Raw genomic sequence first — 14813 nt, 5'->3', positions numbered from 1 at the left:
AGAGAGGCTATCAAAATGAAGAACTCAGTAATAGTGGGGGATTTCAATTATCCCCATATTGACTGGGAACATGTCACCTTGGGACAAAATTCAGAGACAACATTTCTCGATACTTTAAATGACTGCTTTTTGGAGCAGCTGGTACGGGAACCCACAAGGGGAGAGGCAACTCTAGATTTAATCCTGAGTGGAGTGCAGGAGCTGGTTCAAGAGGTAATAATAACAGGACCACTTGGAAATAGTGACCATAATATAATAACATTTAACATCCCTTGGTGGAAAGCATATCTCAACAGCCCAACTCTGGCATTTAATTTTAAAAAGGGGAACTATGCAAAAATGAGGGGGGTTAGTTAAACAGAAATTAAAAGGTACAGACTGTACAGTGACTAAAGTGAAATCCCTGCAAGCTGCATGGGCGCTTTTTAAAGACATCATAATAGAGGCCCATCTTCAATGTATACCCCAAATTAAGACACACAGTAAAAGAACTAAAAAAGTGCCATTGTGGCTTAACAACCATGTAAAAGAAGCAGTGAGAGATAAAAAGACTTCCTTTAAAAAGTGGAAGTCAAATCCTAGTGAGGTAATTAGAAAGGAGCATAAACACTGCCAAATTAAGTGTAAAAATGTAATAAGAAAAGCCAAAGAGGCGTTTGATGAATGGCTAGCCAAAAACTCCAAAGGTAATAACCCAATGTTTATAAAATACATCAGAAGAAGGAAGCCTGCTAAACAACCAGTGGGGCCCCTCGATGATAGAGACAGAAAAGGAGCGCTTAAAGACGATGAAGTCATTGCAGAGAAACTAAACAAATTCTTTGCTTGTCTTCACAGCTGAGGATGTTAGGGAGATTCCCAAACCTGAGCCAGTTTTTGTAGGTGACAAATCTGAGGAACTGTCACAGATTGAAGTGTCACTAGAGGAGGTTTTGGAATTAATTGATAAACTTAACATTAACAAGTCACCAGGACCAGATGACATTCACTCAAGAGTTCTCAAAGAACTCAGATGTGAAGTTGCAGAACTATTAACTAGGGTTTGTAACCTGTCCTTTAAATCAGTTTTTGTACCCAGCTAATGTAACGCCAATATTTAAAAAGGGCTCTAGAAGTGATCCTGGCAATTACAGACCAGTAAGTCTAACGTCGGTACCGGGCGAATTAGTTGAAACAATAGTAAATAATACAATTGTCAGACACATAGAAGAACATAAATTGTTGGGCAAAAGTCAACATGGTTTCTGTAAAGGGAAATCGTGTCTTACTAATCCATTAGGGTTCTTTGAAGGGGTCAAAAAAACATGTGGACAAGGGGGATCCAGTGAACATAGTGTACTTAGATTTCCAGAAAGCCTTTGACAAGGTCCCTCACCAAAGGCTCTTATGTAAATTAAGTTATCATGGTATAAAAGGGAAGGTCCTTTCATGGATTGAGAACTGGTTAAAAGACAGGGAACAAAGGGTAGGAATTAATGATAAATTCTCAGAATGGAGAGGGGTAACTAGTGGCTGTCCCCAAGGGTCAGTCCTCGTGACCAATCCTATTCACTTATTCATAAATAATGCTGGAGAAAGGGGTAAAACATGAGGTGGCATAAGGTTTGCAGATGATACTAAACTGCTCAAGTAGTTATAGACCGAAGCAGACTGTGAAAAACTTAAACCAGTTCTACCAAAACTAAGTGATTGGACAAGCAAAATGGCAAATTAATTAAATGTAGATGAAATGTAAGTAATGCACATTGGAAAAAATAAACCGCCAACTATCATACAATACGATGGGGCTAATTAGCTACAACAAATCCGGAAAAGATTCTTGGAGTCATCGTGGATAGTTCTCTGAAGATGGTCACAACTGTGTGCAGAGGTGGTCAAAAAAATAAACAGGAATGTTAGGATCAATTAAAGGGGATAGAGAATAAGACGGAGATTATATTATTGTCTTTTATATAATCGATGGTACGTCACATCTTGAATACTGTGTACAGCTGTGGGTCGTCTCATCTCAAAAAAGATATACTGGCACTAGAAAGGGTTCGGAGAGGGAACTAAAATGATTAGGGTTTGGAGAGGGTCCATAATGAGGAGAGATTTAAAGAGGCTAGGACTTTTCGCTTGGAAAAGAGGAAGTTCTAAGGGGGGATATGCTAGAGGTATTAATTAATGAGTCATGTGGAGAAAGTAAATAAAATAAGGAAAAATTATTTATTATTCCCATAATACAAGAACTAGGGGGTACCAAATGAAATTAATAGCAGACAAGTTTAAACAAATAAAGAAGTTCTTCCTCAGTGCACAGTCCAACTTACTGAGGCGCTTGTGAAGGCAAGGACTAAATAGCATTTAAACAAGAACGGGTATAAAATTCATGGAGGTTTAAATCCATTAATGGCTATTAGCCAGGATGGGTAAGGAATGTGGTCCCTAGACTTCTGTTTTGTTTGTCAGAGGGTGGAGTGGATGGCTAGGAGAGAGATCACTTGATCATTACCTGTTAGGTTCACTCCCTCTGGGGCACCTGGCATTGGCCACTGTCGGTAGACAGGATACTGGGCTAGAGGGACCTTTGGTCTGACCCAGTACGGTCATTCATATGTTCTTATGTCCTTATGACCATTGAGTCTTATCTGGCAAAATAAATATTTAAAAGTCCCAGTGGCTGAAAAAGTGGGAAGAAAGATCAATAATGAGAGGGGAACTGCATAAGGGTGGAGTCTCCTGTACATGCAGAGTTCCACTGAATTCAACAAGGCTCTGCAGGGCTCTGCCCACATATTACACAGGGCAGGATCAAGGACCAAGTCTGTAAAGTCTCAGCGTGAAGCTGTTTCATGACCCACTCATTCCTCTAAGTTCTTGGAGTATATGGGGGACAACTTTTTGTTTCAGAAAGTGGAAGAAGTAACCAGGGGGACAGTCATTTTAGATTTGATTCAGATCAACGGGGAGAAATGGGTAGCAAATCTGAAGGTGGAAAGCAATTTTGAGTGAAAGCAACCATGAAATGATACATTTCATGATTCTAGGGAAAGAAAGGAGTGAGGGGAGCAGAATAAGAATGATGGACTTAAAAAAATACATTTTAACAATCTCAGAGAACTGGTAGGCAGATTGTTTTCCTATAGGACTTTAATAGAAAATGAAGTTCAGGAGAGCTGGCGGTTTCTCAAAGACACAATATTAAATGCACAATTGCAAACTATCCTGATGCAAAGGAAAGATAGGAAGAGGCCAATATGGCTCCATCAGGAACATTCTAATGATCTGAAAACAGTGGTGCAAGTAGAAATCATTTCTTGCCAGTACTGTAGTCATAGGAGGGACACAAGGGGGGGCACTTGAAAAGAGGCATCGAACTGTGTGTGCCATGTACATCTTGATAGAACTACAGCCTAAATTATCTTCTTATTTTCCTCAGCATGACATACACGAGGGGCAATCAAAATCAGCCTGGCAGAACATGCATGAGAAGTGTCTCTGGACAGAAAAGCAACTGATCAAAATCACATTCTCTGATCTCTTGGGGTCCAATCCTGTTCCCGTTGAGCTCAAAGGAATTTTGAGTTTCAATGGGAACAGGCTTTGACATTTGAAGAGGAAAGAACAATAACACTCAAGCAAGGGCTATGTTGCTTATACCACAGATATCAAAGGCTGCTGACTCAGGTAAGTGTAACCCTTCTGCCCATCTAAGTTGGCAGCAACAAGGGCCAGGCTCGGTATCTAAGGGTTCTGTTTCAATAACACAATGCAAAACTGGCTCGAGCACCACCCAGTGACCTGGGACAATTACATACCACCCCCCAGGCGCCTCTAAGAGGCAATACTTCCCCTCTTGCAAGCACAGAGTCTGAGAGAAGCAAAAGCCTTTTAATAAAGGAGGAAAACAATGCAGCATTATGTTGAGGAAACACCACAAACAGGATTCATAACACAAACCATGAGCAAAAGATCCACCCCCAAGTAAGTTTGGTAGTAACCTTTTCCCCTCAGGGTCTTAAGTCCGGTAACCCAAAAAATCTCCCAAAATCTAATACCCCAAAAGTCCCTTGAGTCCAGCAACCCAAAAATCACCCAAAAGCCCCCAAACCCAAAAGTCTCTGTCCCTAGTCAGTGCAGAGTTCAAAACTTTATCTGCAGGGATTTACCTCCCAGCCTGGGGGGTGCAGCAGTGTTAAGGGGCACCTTACATGATCCGAGGCCAACAGCCCCATCTCTTTGTGGGATTCTTCTGCAGCGGCTTCACTCCACCAGCTGTCCCATGAGCCACTCCAGTCATCCCACAAACTCCTCTGCTTCACCAGCTGCTCAGCAACATAGCCTCATGCTCCCCCACAGCACTCACTGATTTCAGCTCTTTAGTGATTTCAGCTTGTAGTAGGGGAGCCTCAGGACTGGTACACCATTGGCCCACAGTGAATTCAACTCAGCAGCCTGTAACTAGACTCCTAATGGAATTAAAATTAGCTCTGACAATCCACAGTAGAGTAGAGAAAGTTTAAGGTGCAATTGGTATTTCAGGGCCTCAAGGGAGAAGAGGGTAGGGGCCCATACTATCAAGTACAAATCTCTCTCCCCAGCCTCTCTCAATTCACTATGTTTTGGAATCCATGTCTCTTGTCTAATGAGTGCTACTTAGTTGATGGCGAGTCCCTCTGTCATAAAAGAGTTTCATTGTCCTTGATTCACATAATCAGCATAACAACACTTTATTCTTCCTGCCCCAATAACAGAGAAACTGGGGATCTGACAGAAGCCAAAGTGACCATTTGGGCTGCTGTGGGTTCATGGTAGGCAGGGTGGGTGTGCCTATGCAAACAAGATCAGCCCCTGAAGTTCTTTTCCACGCTCGTCACAATTCACCACCAAATGTCAGGGTAGAGGTCATCCTGACTCTGCATACAAAGAAAGTCAGCAGACATCTGATCGCTGTCCATTGCAAGAGAGAAATTGGCAATCAATGAGGCTAACAGTCTCTGTACCATATCCAACTCATAAGTTCATCTGCAAAGGATCAAGGAAATATGAAAGCTTCAGATGACCTTAAAGTCCCTTGGTTAGAATGCTCCCATTACTTTATGTTCATAGTCCAGAGGCTGGAGCAGGAAAGAGGCAAAATGGAGATGTTTCCAGGCCAGGGCCTTTTAGCTTCCACCAAGTGCCAAGGAAATCTGTTCTCACTGTGAGATGGTGTATGGAGTCACATGGGCAAGTTATATGTCCATTGCCCCCACCCATATTCTACTTAGAATGTTTACAAAAAGTCCATTAAGTCTATACAGGCGGGTCCATTGTGAGCTAAGGGTTCCTTAATGGGCCATTCAACTTGTCCTTTCATGTGCTGGCTAAATACCTTGTGGGCATTACCACGGGAGCAAGAAAACATGTAATAAACATAGCTAATATTCAGAACTTCAGATACCAAGATGAACATACATGCATAGGAATAGCATAAGCATAAGTACCAGCTATTTCACATACATGACTCTTCCCAAAAGAGATTCTGAAAAATCACACCACATACCTGAGACCCTATGTGCCAGCACCATGCCCCACTGGAGTTTTGTTATCTCTTATGTAAGAACAGAGATGGAGACAGTGACATGACTCTGTTTAGCCTAAAAGGGCAAGGTTAATTTTTAGCTGTTCAGGTGTGACTGCACCTTTAGCCAGTGAGGGCATACTGGCTGGCACAGATTCAGGTTAATAGACATCAGTGTTTCTTTGCAGTTAATTTTTTAACGTTCATAAAACTGGTATGTGCTGAGGTGGTTTAAAGCATAACAGGTTTTCAGGTTTGCAAATCTGTGAACCTCTGCCTCTTTGAGATTTTACTAGTATTATTTATTTATTTTGCTGGTCATAATGTGGGAGGGTATCCTCTCTGCCCTCTGCTCATGAGGTTATGTATGTATCTTGTATCACTCTTCTGAACACCAGTTGGAAGGAATTTGTTTTTCAGTAAGTGTGGACTGTTTCTTTTCTGTTAGAAGACACATAATTTTTTCAGGGACACACTGATTAACACAGAAAACAATTGGGGCTGTTAAACTTTCTTCTAATTCCATAGAAAATTACGTTCAGCTATATTTTCCAGTACAGTGATGAAATGGGTGTTTGTATATACAAAGGTAAGTGGGGGAAATGGTCTCGTTATTGTAGGGAACTTTCCTGGCTTCTGCGCTACCCCGGTGAAGTGGGCTAGTGAAAGGATCTGAGTCCTCGCTCCCACTTCCTTTACCCAGAGGCCTCCCTGCCCTTGAGGACTCCCCTTCCACTCTCCTGTCTGGCAGAGTTCTCATAACCCCAACAAGGCTGGGTCCAGTATTCCTGGGGGGCTCGACCCCCAAACCTGCTCAACCCCCACCCCTGGTCACCTGGAGCAGAGGCTAGGGTGTGCTCACTCCGGGGCACCCTCTCCGCACTGGGCACCTCCCTGACCCACTGATTATTCCATACAATTTAAAGCAAATACAAGTTATTTAGTTAACAATTAATTTTAAAAAAGAATAAGGAAAAATGGGAAAGGTTACAGGAAAACATCACTCTGCTCCGTGGCAGGGGAACATTACAAAGAGTGTCTCTGGACATCAACGCAGTTCACAGCCTGTTCCTTGTAGGTCCCAGGCCTCCATCTCAGGCCCTGGCTGTGCTGCAGGGATGCTGCTGGTTGGAGACTTGCAATGGTGGTGGCCCCACATCTCCGGGCTTTGGGTGGTGGGACCCTTCTTCCCAGCGTCAGCCCCCTGTCGGGTTAAGATCCCTCTCCCAGCCTGGCCTGCAAGGAACTTTGGCTGGGGGTGTCTTTCTGCACTGGGCTCTTTGCCCAAGGTCCCCCCTTGGCTGGCCCCAGTTGCTCACCACACCTGGCTCTATGGCTGCAGCTCTGTTCCCAGCACAGGATCTGCTCTCCCTGGTCTGTGTCCCTGGCTCTGTGGCTGCAGCTCTGCTCCCCGCACAGGATCTGTTCTCCCTGGGCTGTGTCTCTGGCTCTGTGGCTGCAGCTCTGCTCCCCGCACAGGATCTGCTCTCCCTGGGCTGTGTCTCTGGCTCTGTGGCTGCAGCTCTGGCCCCTCTGGATCTGGCACAGCTCTGCTCTTCAGTTTAGCTTGGGCCTCTGCTTTCTCCTTAGCTCAGCCCCACTCTGTCTGACCCAGGCAATTCCAGCTCACACAGAGATCGGGACCCAATATGGCCTTCTGTCTCCCTGATTAGCCTGCCCGCCCTGTCAATCAGGCTGACCTGGAGCATTGGCCTCTTGCCATTGTTCCTGGGGACTGTCAGTCTCAGGGTCCTGATTTCCCATCGACCCTTCCCCTTTTAGTGCTGGGAGCTAGTCAACCAAAACACCCCCATTGAATGTTAGTAAGGGGGCAACAGTCGCCTTACACAAACATCCACATGCTTAACTACTCACTTTCCCCCCAAATATGTAGTATTTCAGTCTGTTTATAGGGAATATGGGAGTTAGGTGAGGAGCCATTTCAGCATATATATGACTTATTAAAAGACAAATTTTAAGCAGAACTATATCCTAAACTGCTTTATGGTATTGTACCCAAACATTGCATTTCAGTGGGAGATTCAACTTCCTTTATAGCAACAGAACAGACTCCTGAAACTGTTATCACAAAAATGGTCCATAGTCATGCAACTAGTTCCATTGTCTTCAATGGGATTGATCAAATGTTTAATGGTTTACAGGATTAGGTTTCAAGTCTGTAATTTTTTCTGGATGAAACTGACAACGCCTGAGCTGTCAGACCAGAAGGAGCTTCATTCGAATAATGGTGGGCAGATGTGTGATAAGTCTTAGGGATGTCTTCCCTAAGCGTTAAACCGCTGCCCCGCTCACACCTTCTTGTCAGTTGTTGGAAATGGGCCATCCTGATTATCACTAGAAAAGTTGTTTTATCTTCTGCTGATAATAGCTCACCTTAACTGTTTAGTCTCATTATAGTTGGTATGGCAACACCCATTTTTTCATGTCCTCTGTGTATATATATCTTCCTATTGTATTTTCTACTGCATGCCTCTGATGAAGTGAGTTTTAGCCCACGAAAGCTTATGCTCAAATAAATTTGTTGTCTCTAAATCTGTGCCACAAATACTCCTGTTCTTCTTACTGTTTAAATATCTTCCATCCCCCCCACAACCCTCCTTTCTTGAGGCCTCCTGACTAACTTAACAGCAGAATACATATTCTAACAAGCTTAAACAAAGCTTTTGTGCTGTTACAGCCGTATAAAGAATGAATGCCCTCCCTAGCTGTGTTCTTTTTCTTTAAGGAGAGGGGGGCTACCTCCATGTCTTTCCGGTACCCCGTACCTGCTAAAAATCTCTTGCCAGGACTGCGTACTCCCTACTGACACTCCTGCCTGAAAATCAATAAGGAATCCTACAAAAAGTGGAAACATAGATGAATTCTTAAGGAGTAGAAAACAATAGCACACACATGTGGGGACAAAATCAGCATGGCATAGCCATTAAACGGGTGGTATCTGTCCTGGCTCCACAGGGAACTGATGAGGCCTCAGCTGGGGTGCTATGTGCCACTCTGGGTGCCACATTTAAGACAAGATGTGGAGAAATTGGAGAGAGTCCAGAGTGTGATATTGCAATAACTTGAGACCACGTAGGTTTAAATGCAAACAAGAACAAACTTTATTCCAGGGATCCTACTTACACCCCAACCCCCTGCCCCAGCACTGGGCCTCCTCCTCCACCCCAACCCCAGCCCTGACCTTTCCCACACACAAACTCTCTCCTGCACTCCAACCCCTACAAGAGCCTGCACCCGGCTCCAGCACCCCAGCCTCCTGCCCCAGCCCTGAGCCCCCCACAAAATCTCTCCCAGAACCCACATCGCACACCCCATCCTGCACCCAAAACTCCTGCCCCAGTCTTGAGCCCCCTCCCGCACCCCATACCTCCTCCAAGAGGATGCACCATGCACTCCAATCCATTGCGTGAGCCCTGAGCCCACTTCCAGAACTAGCACCCTGCACCCATTTCCGCACCCCAAACCTCTGTCACAGCTCAGCCCAGAGCCTGCACCCCCTTCCACACTGCAGCCCCCTGCCCCAGTTAGAGGTAGAGGCCCTTGCCAGACCCAACATGTGGACATTTCCTCTGCAGCCAGGTCTCCTGGTTGGGGCATGTTGGGAATGGCAGGGGAGTCATGGCTCTGCCTAGGCCCCCTCACTACTCACTTGTTAATGGAGGGGAGAAATGGAGTTTTAGAGAGACTCTGCTTCCCGCACACACCCCTTTACCCAGACTGCACGGTTATACAGAGGAGTGTGTGGGGTGGGGTGTGAAGACAGGGAGGCTCATGTCCCCTTGCTTTGTCAAATGGCGGTGCTGGCCACATTTACAATCCAGCCTTTAGTGAGACTTGGCCAGTCTCTATCTTGTCTAATCGAGCAGGTCCTGCAAGCTTTGGCAAGAGCAGAGTTGAAGGTCAATGGGAAAAAGGCTTAGATGGGAAAGGCAAGAGTGACCTACTTAGGAGTGGAAGTGTCCCAGATGGGAAGGGAAATCAAAAAGGGACGGGTGCAATGGATCCAGTCCCTGCCACTGCCTACAGATGTTATGGATGTTAGGCTATAGATATTCAGGCCTGTCTGTAAAGGCCTATACTTTAAGAATGTAGCTATATGTTTATCATTTAGCTAGTTATAGAGGTATAAAAGAAAGAACGAAAATCACTGCCTGTGTATGGGCCTTCTCTCACTGTGACAGTCTGAGGCCTTGTTCTTAAGTTAAGGCCTTTGGCTAAGCAGTGGGAGCAGCCATAAGCTGGAAAGCATATGGTCACGCCCTCACTCATTTCAAACTAGTCATATTGAAATAAGGGAATCTGGAGCTGTTAGAAAGATGATCCGATCTATCCAGGGCTGGCTCCAGGCATTTTGCCACCCCAAGCAGCCAAAAAAAAAAAAAAAGCCGCGATCGCGATCTGCGGCAATTCAGTGGGAGGTCCTTCGCTCCGAGGGGGAGTGAGGGACCCTCCACCGAATTGCCGCCAAATACCTTAAAGTGCCGCCTCACTCCAGAGTTACCACCCAAAACGCCTACTTGGTAAGCTAGTGCCTGGAGCCGGCCCTGGATCTATCATGATTCTATGACTGAAGACAAAATGGAGATGATGCAGCAGCCCTTTATATTCGTTTTGCCATGTGACTTGTACTTCCTGTGTCCCAAACACAAGCTTCACGGCACATGGCATGGAAAAGCCCTAGAGTTCTCTGTCCACTGGCCTGCCCCTACATGTCTTGCTGACTCATAAGGTGTATCCCCTGGGTCCTTTCAATGGGTTCATTGTACAGCTGAGGAACCTTGATCAGTCACCGACCAGGGTAGGCAATGCTGATGCCTATCTGTCTGGGGGTGTCACCCAGAAACACAGCACAACTTTGGAAATACAGATACATTATACATCTCTATAGCTCACAATACAAAGAGGATACAAACCTATAGACAAGATGATCATACTTGGCAAATTATAACATTTTTGGTAAGATTCATGTCAATGTTATAATATTGATATCAATAATATCATAAATTGTTCCACATATTCCATACAACATCAGGCTTCACCAGGAGTGGGGGAGTGCAAGGTGGGTAGATCATCTCTTTGCAGATCAGCCACACCTTACCCCCTGCAATGGCTCTTGGCTTTGTTTCTACTCTGTCCTATTCTATATTATCCACAATACCTCACAGAGAAAACAGCCAAATTAGGAAATTAAAACAAAGCAAAACACCCCTGTGATGTTGCACCTCATAATCCTTTATGGAAATATGCTTATGAATGTATATATGACATAAGTGGAATATGTTTTATGCTACATATGTCATGTAACATATCTCTGCAAAGGTTATGATCTACTGAATATAGTCATCCTATTTGTATGCATGTATTATTTTTCTATTCAAAGTTATGAATATTGGCTGGATACTTCTTTAATTTTAAGTAGCCTTGGTAAAGCATTTGGTCAGCTTCTTGAGAACGGAATGTGCAAATTAAGTGCCCAATCAAGAAACACTTAACTGACAATGGATCTTGGAAGACTCCAATCCATATAAGAAGACTTCCTGGAGACATTCAAGATAGCATGTGGGCAATTCTGCCTCCTGTAAAAACTGAGTCATTCATGGACATGTGACTTGCCCGTGTAATTCCAAAACTCCATCTTGGAACTGGATTCTGCATAGGAGAGAGGAAGGTGTCTCCACCAAAAGAGAAAGTCTACTTAAGCCCCTAGGAGACCCTTCTATTTCGTCTTCAGCTGGCTCAAGAGGTAGCCTCTCTATCCCAAAGAATACCTGGAAAGAAACTGGAACAAAGGACAGTAAGCACAGGGGTGTGAATGTTTGCTGGACCCAGACAAGAAGGAAGTTAGTCTGTAAAAGAAACTTACTGGAACATCTCTGAGAGTGAGATTTCATCTGTCATCACTTTCTTACTGTATTAGGTTTAGACTTGCGTGTTTTATTTTGTTTGGTAATTTACTTTGTTCGGTCTGTTATTATTTGGAACCACTTAAATCCTACTTTTTGTATTTAATAAAATCATGTTTTACTTATTAATTAACCCAGAGTATGTATTAATATTGGGGTGGAGGGGAACAGCAGTGCAAATCTCTCTATTAGTGTTATAGAGGGTGAACAATTTATGAGCTTAACTTGTATACGCTTTACACAGGGTAAACGGGTTTATTTGGGGTTTGGACCCCAGTGGGAGTTGGGTACCTGAGTGTTGGAGACAGGAGCACTTCTTAAGCTGTTTTCAGTTAAGCCTGCAGTTTGTGGGACGTAGTTCAGACCTGGGTCTGTGTTTGTAGCAGGCTAGCATATCTGGCACCACCAGATAGGGTTCTGAAGTCCCAAGTTGCCTGGGAAAATGGGCTTATAGGTAGTCCCAGTACATCAGTTGGCAGTTCCCAAGGGGTTCTGTGATCCAACCCGTCACAACCCCATCATCTGTTTGCCTACAAACTGGTGAAACAAGCTTTTGGGTGAAATGCCTTTTTTTGAGACCCAAATGCAACTTGAGAGGTCTGCTATACTGAAAGCACTTCTTGACATGTAGATACTAATGGAATTAGAATGGATGGTTCATTTCCTTTTTGATTTTAGTTCTGTTTTATGTAAGGAATGAAAATTGCCATTCAAAGACAGTGCTAGAAATATACAGGCAACTGAATGAATGTGTACTCTGGGTGACTAACATTTCCAGTAAACCATGCCACCTATGACACGATGATTTAGGTTTCATTTATGGAGCATGCACCTCTGGAAACGAACAAATCAGTTATATAAAGATATTGGTCCGAATCTGATTTCATTTATAACAGGGTAAAGCTGGACTAATTCCGTTATCTTCACTGGGAGTTGTGGGTGCTCAGCACCTCTGGAAATCAGGGCACCCAGCTTGGAAAATAGTCACCTAAAACTTAACTTCAAGGCAAGATACTATTCTGTGACAGCAGAACAGACTCAAGAATTTACAGTTGACAAAATAGCCACAAGAGGGCTCCACTATAATTTCTGGACAGCAATAGAAATTCAGTAAGAATTACAAGTGGCTGAACTTCAAAGGAAAGCCTCTCTATATCCCATCTAGCTTGTCCACGGCGCTCAGCAGTGCTTTAGAGACAGCTGGGATGTTTTCACATTTACCTTTACTTTAAAGAGTTGACATTTTTGCTTGTTGGAATTCAGGTTCTTAACAAGAGATGAGCCTGAACCCAAACCTTGGATCCAAACACCTCCAAATGCCCTGGGAGTTCACAGTTCAGCTCTGGATCTGAATGTTATTGTTTGAGCTGATTTCTGTCCATAACTAAAGCCCCAGCAGCCGTGAAGCTTAGTTCTGTCACCTTGTTGCAGGGGGCAACAGTTAGGGTTCGTTTGCCCGGTGTGCGTATCCCAATGACTACACCGGAGTGGAGAAGTGAATCTCTTTATTTGATATCAAATAAGGTGCAGGAGATACAAATCTCAAATCATGCACACATCACTAGCCTTTGCCATGTCTTTTATACCCTACTTGTTTACAGAGATTTCCACAGGTGCTACAATTCATCATTTACAATTCATTAACTACCGGATCCTTTAATTAACTGTATCCTTTACCCAGACTACTGACCCCCCTTTGATCGATTACATCTTGTACCATAAACAAAAGAACACAAGAAAATAATAAATGATCACATGTATTTATGCTAGCTAGCAGGCCTAAGAATGTAATCGTAAACTGTCTGTGGCCCCACGCTATATTGCCTGTTACTTGCGCAGCTTCCCCCCCCCCCCCCCACCAACCTGAACAGTCTTAAAACACAATTTAAACTCAGTTAAACATCTACAGTAGTGTAAGGTCTATGTAATGTACAGCTACATTACAGCCGGGATTGATGCTCTGAGATCGATCCACCAGCAGTTGATTTAGTGGGGCTACTGAAGACCCATCAAATTGACAACAGATCACTCTTCAGTTGATGGGGGGGGGGGAGAAATAGCTCAGTGGTTTGAGCATTGGCCTGCTAAACTCAGGGTAGTGAGTTTAATCCTTCAGGGGGCCGCTTAGGGATCTGCGGCAAAATCAGTACTTGGTCCTGCTGGTGAAGGCAGGGGACTGTGCCAAACAACCCTTTGGGGTCCCTTCCAGTTCTAGGAGATAGGTATATCTCCATTAATTTTTATTTACTCTACCCCCGGATGAGAAGAGTAAGGTAAATCAACAGAAGAGTTTCTCCCATAGACCCCCCCATGGTGTAGACCCCACAGTAACTTGACATAAGGTATATTTGCCATCTTCAGTGCAGTAGGAGGAGAATGATTTCCCATTCACCCAATAACTCAGAGGCTAGCCAAGTGCCAAGTGTAAATGCCAGGAGATTCAAGGGCTGCACTGGAGATATTACAGCAAAACTGCTGTTTGAGTAGGTGGGAAAACCCAAGTGTGACATTCTGTATCTTGGGGAGGCACCCCATAACCCTCCATATTTCTCATCTGTATATAAATGTGATATTACATATAAAGAATGCCTTGTAAGGTATCAGATGAAAGGTTATGATCTGCTGAAAGTCATTTCTCTATTCATATATGTATATCATTAATGCATGTGAAATTATGAGAATTGTGTTGTGCGGTTGTCACTAAAACATGCTGTTAAAGTTGGGGAATCAGCCAGATATTAGCTCCCCGGAGGCAACAGCAAGGAAAGTAACCAACGCCTGAGTGGGGTGTGAAACAGCCCATCAAGAGCCATTCTCCAGCAAGGGGGCTTCAATGCAGTGACTCACCTGTATGAGACCACAGCAGGGGAATTGCTCAGCCTTGCTTGGAGAGACTCAGCAATGCCCTCCAGACACGCCTGGACTTCAAAGCACATGGACTGAAGGTATAAAACAGGCAGAGTGGACACACACTGGGCCCTTCTCCTGCACCCATCTATGCTGCAGTAGTTATAAAAACAATCAAATGGTAAAGGGACATCTTGATGACTGAGAAAAGTACAAAGAAGGAGAGAGACTGCATATTTAGCATCTACTTAGGTCTGTGTCACTGTCTCAGATAGGATTCTGTCCTCTTTTGGGAACTAGAAAAAGACAGAACAGGAAATTCTGAGTTTCCCATAATAGGCATGAGATTCAAGGTTTTCGTTATGTGCTTCAGTATCATTTTTCAAATGCACAATAGGTTTTGTTGTTAGATAGGGTTAAATCTGATGGGAAAGGAACATTTTAAATGATTGTTGTTTAAATTAGAATGGCCACGTCATGGCAGCATTGCCCCACAA

This window comes from Chelonoidis abingdonii, chromosome 1, assembly GCF_003597395.2.
Source record: "Chelonoidis abingdonii isolate Lonesome George chromosome 1, CheloAbing_2.0, whole genome shotgun sequence".
In the NCBI taxonomy this organism is placed as follows: domain Eukaryota; kingdom Metazoa; phylum Chordata; order Testudines; family Testudinidae; genus Chelonoidis; species Chelonoidis abingdonii.
This window is presented reverse-complemented; position numbering follows the sequence as displayed.